The sequence below is a fragment of the Apis dorsata genome, unplaced genomic scaffold (assembly GCF_000469605.1).
Source record: "Apis dorsata unplaced genomic scaffold, Apis dorsata 1.3 scaffold_676, whole genome shotgun sequence".
Taxonomy (NCBI): Eukaryota; Metazoa; Arthropoda; class Insecta; order Hymenoptera; family Apidae; genus Apis; species Apis dorsata.
Window position 1 is genome coordinate 5,240 of NW_006263858.1, and position 7,365 is coordinate 12,604.

At 27.6% G+C, this 7,365-nt stretch overlaps 1 long non-coding RNA gene across 1 annotated transcript in view; it reads left to right on the forward strand.

Annotated features, from left to right (window-relative positions):
* Positions 1 to 1,064: 1,064 nt before the first annotated feature.
* Positions 1,065 to 7,365, forward strand: part of LOC116186419 — a 12,946-nt gene continuing 6,645 nt past the window's right edge. The window contains exon 1 of the long non-coding RNA XR_004151405.1: positions 1,065 to 1,385. This is a non-coding gene — a long non-coding RNA (uncharacterized LOC116186419). The remainder of the gene's footprint in view (positions 1,386 to 7,365) is intronic.

Sequence of the window (7,365 nt, forward strand, 5' to 3'; positions counted from 1 at the left end):
CATATTAATATAACATATGCATATTATGTGAAAAAGTAATAATTTATACTTATAAATATACCGTGTTCAATTCTACTATTAACAATTTTGCATAATTATTATTTAACGAATTTATTAAATTTTCAATAAATCTCTATTTCTTTTTTTTTTTTTTTAATTTTTATATGATTATTTTTCAGTTTTTTATTTTAAATCAAATTAAATAAAAATATTATTATTATTATTATTAAAATGAGAATATCACAAAATATAAATATCATAAAAATCTTTATAAAATGAAATAAATTAAAATTAATTTGTTTAATTATTTAACATATAAAAATACTTAAGCAATATACTTATATCTTATTTATTATCTTATACTTCTATCTTTTTATGATATTATCTATATTTATAACTATAATTACAGATATTTTTAACCTATTAAACGATTATATATTCATAGATAAAGATAAATGACGTAGATAAAGATAAATTACTATATGTTTATTGAAAGTAGAATAATTTTATTCTATTATATGGTATATGTAAGAAAGTTAAAAAATTATAATTTTTTCTTGATAATAGTCATTTCCTTTTTGTTAACAATTACTAAATACTTTTAATTCTATTTATCTATTCTATTTCATTTATTTTACTATTACATTCTATTATTTATATATATTAAAATAATATTATAAGTCAATATAAATAATAAGATTTACTCACCTGAAAAAAAAAATTATTCACTATAAAAATATTCACTATAAAAATGATAATTTTAATTTTCAAACATCTCTTATTTATAATATATTTTTAATAAAAACCGTTTTATCTTAATACTAAAAAGTTTATACACATTCACACATAAACAACAATATTTAACTTTTCTATTAACTTTTCTCTTCAAATCATATTAAAAAGAATTGTTTATCGATCGAAAACATTCGATCCTGTAAAATTTATTTACTACTATCAGAATAGAAGCACTTGATTTGAATTACAGTACTATTCGATGCAAATTTTGAATCTTGTGTACACGGACACAATTCTATTCGAATAACGGTCTAGATAAAAATTCATCTGAATGGTACTGTGGTGGGGATGATGTTGTTAGGGAGACTGCTGCCCGTGGCCGATACCAGTCTGTTCGCGTCCACGTTCAGTCGGTGCGTGCTAGCGGCTCGTGTCGCGTGTTTTCAGTTCATTTCTTTCTTCGTCGTCATCCTCGACACACGATTCGCCGTTTCGTTCATCTTTACGCGAGTTTCGTCTACAATTCACTCTGTACAATCTTCGAATTCCCCGTTGAAATATTACGGTGTGACGTCGAAAAGTGTCAGAGAAGACTCTGTGGTTCCGGACAATCGATATCGATCTTTGGAACACCGATCGCGAATCGAGAGGTAGGTTCGATTCTACAGCAGGTGCTTCGCTAGTTGAGAAACACGTGGATCAATCGATTATTCGAAATAATCGATAATTATTTCTTTTTTAATATATTGTATGGTAGGGATATTTTATAGAAATTTAGTCATGATTAGCCTAAATATTTGTGCAAATTTATATTTTTATGAACATAAAATATATTTACATTTTTCAATTTCGCATAAATGCACAATTACTGTCTTGTCATGACATAAAGATGTGATAAATAAATTATCGATTAAAAGTCGAAACTTTCGATATACGTAGTTCATATTTACTCCACGCTATTTTGGAGGGAAATAGTCTAATTGGTCGTTAGTAATGTAAAAGTCACGGTCACTTTCGATCAGTGTCGAATATGTCGCAGTGGAATTTGTAGTTTGAAATATTGTGATAAAATTGTGTATAATATCGCGATTGACGTTTTCTTTATTACAGAAAAATGTAATATATTGATATTAAAATTTGTGGAAATAGTTTATTATTTGTTTGTCAAGTATATCTTCCGTATATCGAGTGAAATTCGATTGTCAGAATTTTTATATATTCGTGAAATCAAGAATTCGAAGAAATGAATACAGAATATTGATAAATGAATATTGAAAAAAAGCATTAAAAGCATATTATGCAGTATGAAGTTTCTTCATATAATAAAAGGTAAGAATTATTTCATATCTTAACCAACAAGAACGACATAAATTAAATATGCAATTGTGTCAATGATTTTTAACAAAATGGCTGTCTGCGTGAAAAAAAAAGATTCGTTGTAATTTTCTGTAATATTTATTTATATTTTTATTCTAATACAGTTAATATAGATTCAGATATAATAGATTCATAAATTTTCTTCGTTCCATTGACATTGACAATTAAAACATGTTGCATTTTTGGCGCGAAAATTTGAAAGTGCTAGAAAATTTAAATTTTTTTTTTCGAAGATTCTCTTATATATTCTTTTTTTTTTAAATTATTTATAATAATATTATAGTAACATTATATATATCGATATTATATTTTCTATTTTCTTATCGTCGAATCATACTTATATATTAAAGACCAAGATTATTCATCAAAATCGATCGATTTTTCCATTTTTTTTTTTATTTAAGTTTTAACTTAACTTTCATGATATTTCAAAGAGAGATATTCAACAGTATAGTTCTGTTAAATCTGTTTTCGTTCATGTTATTTTCGTACTGGTATTTTCTTGTGCATGTCTCTTTCATTTTCTCGTATGTATTTTTTTTTAAATTTTACGGACGTCACGAGTTGACCATTTAAAAGAAAGGTCAATAATGATGATATAAAACATAAGATGCAGATAATTACTTATCGTTCAATTATCAAAATTTTGTGAATTCGATAAATAGAAAAATTTTTAATTCATGCAATTTTTCTTAAAAGTTTAATTAAAAATTGAAATAAGATCAAGTATTATATAATGATAATTTTATTTGATTTATCTTCCATTTATTTTTTATTTATTTTATTTTATTCCATCTAAATTTATATTTTCATATTCATATTTCATATTTTCACAAATAATTTTGAAATATATATTGTCAAATATTATTTGCGATTTTTATATTTAATAATTTTAATAAATATTAAAAAAAAGAAAGATATATTATTTTTATCAATTAAGTAATTATTTTATTTAAATATATTTTTTATAAAAAAATAGTTTAACAGAAACTAATATATTTTGCAATATTTATTTTGCAATTTATCTTTATTAAGAAGTAAATATTTACCGATTAATTCTTTAGAATATTAAAACATTCATATCTTTAACATTATCAATAGGAAAAATAGATTAATCTGTAACTAATCTAATTTATTTCTTTTCTTTTATAAATTAAATTTATATCTATTAGGAAAAAAAGTAGCCCAGTCATTATAATTATTAATTTCGCTAATTACACTATTTTTGTTACAATTTTTTTGAAAGATTGAGATATTTGAGACTCAATGATTTTAGTAGAATTAAGAGGTACGTTATCTTCATATATTATTTATGAGAATCCAAATAAATTACTTGTAAAATAGCTTGAAACAGATAAGATTATTCTATGGTAATGTTAACTTTTGCTAATAAGGGAAATAATTTTATCATATCGTCGAGTATCACGTTTGTACGAACTTTATGGAAAGGTTACGCGAGGCGGAATGATATAACATTAAAAAATAATGATATAACATTGCATCAAGGTTGCATCAATACTATCAAGTCACATAAATCCTTAATTTTTTTCAGAAATCGTGAAACAAAAGTTCGATTAAGTCTAGTTGCATTTGGTTTAATTTATTTACATCAAATGTATTACTTTTACCGATACTTTGCATATAAAATTAATTTTTAGATTATAATTTTTAATTTATAAATAAGATAGAAGAAATTTTATATATATAGGATATAATAGAATAGAAATAGCATTGAAATATATTTCGAATAATGTCATAATTGCAGAAAATCAAATAAAGAATATTATATTAAATAAAAATATAATAATAAAATTGAATTTTTGAATTATATTTCTATTTTACACAAAACTCTTTCACTTCGTACAGTTTTTTATTTTTCTTTATAATTAAAAATAAAAGATTTTTTTTAAGAAGTTGAAAACAATTTTTTAAACAAGATAAAAATCACGATTGATCCACTCGTTTTACGAACAGGTTTCGAAAAAAATCACTATTCCTCTTTCATCTTTTCTTTTCATTCCGGCGATTTTGCTTGTAAATTAGTTGCATTCTCATGCATTAACATCGAAGGTCGTAAATAAAGGTTAAACGAGCTTCGCGGCTTCTTGTAATCGAGCTCCGAACTTAATTAAAAATCGATAATAACAGGCGGAAGTTGACCAGCGCGTTCTCGAAAGGGAAATCGCATGTTTCATTTTGTCACATTCCACTTTTTTTTTCTTTCTTCCCTTAAACAAGATGTCACTGAATGTTTCTCGTCTTGAAAATAATTCCGTGTGATCTCTTTGAAACGAATTCATCTTCATTTATCTTATCATTTTTTCATCTCGATTTTGAAATAAATTTCTTCCTCTTTCCTCCCCTTGTTTATACATTTTGATTTTTTTCTTTACGCTAAAAATAAATGTACAATTGAACTTTTTGATAGCGATTATCGATAAAATTGATGGAAAATTATCGTCATGTTTCCCAAAATAAGATAATTTAATTTATCAATTGATATTATCTGAAAAATTTTTATATTTTTAAAAAAAATATATTATTAATTTTTCCAAACAAAATAAATTTACAAAATCGAAACATCGAAATTCCAGAAACGAACTTAATTAAAAAAATATTAATTTGATGATGTAAAAAAATTTCCATAAAAATTCTATCCGGTAAGAATATTTATAGATATCAATAAATAACGAATAATATACGCAACTCAATTTTCCCGCAATTTGTTCCACGTCGAATGTATCGAGTATCCATGAATCAAAAATTTTTTTCTAAAAACGAAGGACAACGAGTCTTTCCTTGCGAGATCGATCGATGAAACATTATATCCGATCATTATCTTTCTTACTTGTCGGTTATTCGTTAGCGATTGAACAAGTGAACGAACAAATATAGGAAGTACAATGAAAATTTTTGTAAATAAATTCTGAATAAGTATAGATATTCTAAAATCAACTTTTCTTATTCTATATAACCGATTCCCTAGCAAAAGTGATTGTTTTCCTTTCAATTCATTCACTGTTATTACAATTCCAGCCTTCTTTGATTTATTTTCACTTCGAATATACTTACTGAATCGTAAATCACGAAATTATCCCCTAAATTGCTTACTTTACGCGATTCGTGTTTATTTGGGACAAACAAATGAGATCGTATATCCCGTTGGTTAATTAAAAGGCGAGAGTCTACTGTGATATAAATATTTCATTTTGTTACGGAATTAATGGGAGGAGTTATGGGTATTTTTGAGGATAGTTGGAAGAACTTACTTGTTAAAAATTGTATTCGTTCGTAATTTTCTAAAATTTCACGACAGATGAAAATTTCTCTTAGAATTGAAACGAGATTTAAAACAAATATCCATCTAAATTTTGAATACCAGAATATTGTTCGATTTTCAAAAATAATCAAGTATAAAACTGAATAAAGAAACGATATAAAAGATTGTACAAGTTCTTTAACGATCACGAAATACATATACTGAAAAATTAAAAATCAAAATTAAAGATAGAGATCTACATCTTCTCGCGAGAGGACATTCGATCGAACGTTGTATCATGACAAATCTATTTATATATAAAAAAAAAAAAAATTAACCAAAAATGAGAGAAAAATGGGTGAAAATTTCAGCGTAATTTAAATAATTTCACGAGCGCGTAAAAAGAAAAAAAAAGGAATGGAGAGAATCGAGCTAACCGAGAATCATTCTTCACAAAAGAAATTTAAATTAACACCTTTACATGCGTATGGCAAATATTATATTACAAAATGTAAAGGAAAAAGGAAGATCGCGTATAATGGACGAAAACGCAACGAAGTGCGAATTCGAGTCCGTGCACCGTGTCGGTTCTCCAGTTCCTCGGGCCGGGATCTCGGTGTTTCGACATTTTGAAGCGACCCGAGAGAGGCCTTCGTAAGCAACGAGACTAGCTCGTTCGTCGCCGCGATTTTGCATTCCGAAGCATTGCGAAGTAACGTGACACTACGCCGCCGATCTAACATCCGAACGTGTCCGTTCTGAATTCGTTAATATCGCCTACCGACGATTCGATTCGCTCGTATTCTTTCCGTCTCTTCTCCCTTCCTTTCCTTTCGAGACAACAAATTTTATTGAATCCTTTATTTATAATTGTACATGTTTGAAATGAGATTTGGATTACAAGTTCAAGAACAAGGATTATCCTTTTGTGTGGAACGCGCGAGAATATATTACGATGAAAGATCGTTGAGAGAATATTAGTGTTTTTAGACATTCTTGGAGACTTTATAGTTGAATGTATTTGCATTTGTGGATAAAAGTTTGGTAAAATGCGCGTTTGATAGATGGATAAATATTTATTGGGAGAGGAACAGAAACATTTTTCTTTCGATTAAAAAATTGAAATCGAAAACGGAGTTTGCAAATCTTAGTGACAATTTAATCCGGCGTCAGGGTCAACGCACGATAAGGAGGCACGATATCAAAAAGAACATTTATATTGAGATCCAGGCTGCTGTTATTTTTAAAGTTTTTCGCTAAAGTGTCGTACGATGTGTGATACACTCGAAATGTTGCTTATCTTATTCTTCTCGCGTCGAGAGAGAAATATAGATACAGATTATAACCATTTATTGTAATCGGTTAGAAATAATTTCGTAATAATAATTCCACTTGCAATTTATTTCAATCTTTCAATTTTCATTATATATAAAGCGAATATCAAATTCAAATGATCAATCTCTTCTCATTGAAAATCGAACCAAATAATTTTTATATACGTCAGAATTCAGAAACGAAACGACGATCTTTCATTTTTTTTATCTCGAAATTTCGACGAAGAAATCGTTTCGTAAAATCCTCGAATTGTTCCCCCCTCGCTCTTCGCAATCTCGCTTTGTTTACGGGCGCATCACGAGAGATGGCGAGACGCGGCACGTTCGAATTTTATTCGCGGTGGCGTGGCATGCGAATTGAAATTTAATGAACGCCTGGTTCGTTCAGGATGCTTCGAATGATATTAAAGCGCGAGCGGATCGCGAGGAACACAGCTGGTGCAAGATTTAAGTTCCGCTCCGTGCACGTGCCTGGAGCGGCGCGAATATTTACGCCTCGCGAATTTGCCTAAACGATTCTCCTATGCCCCATTTAGAAATGGGGTGTACGAGGTCGTGAATCGTTTGAACGATTGAATTATTATTAGATTATTTTCTTTTTCTTCTTCGATCGAAAAATCTATCGAACTTGCAGAATTTTTTTTTTTTTTTTTTTTTTTT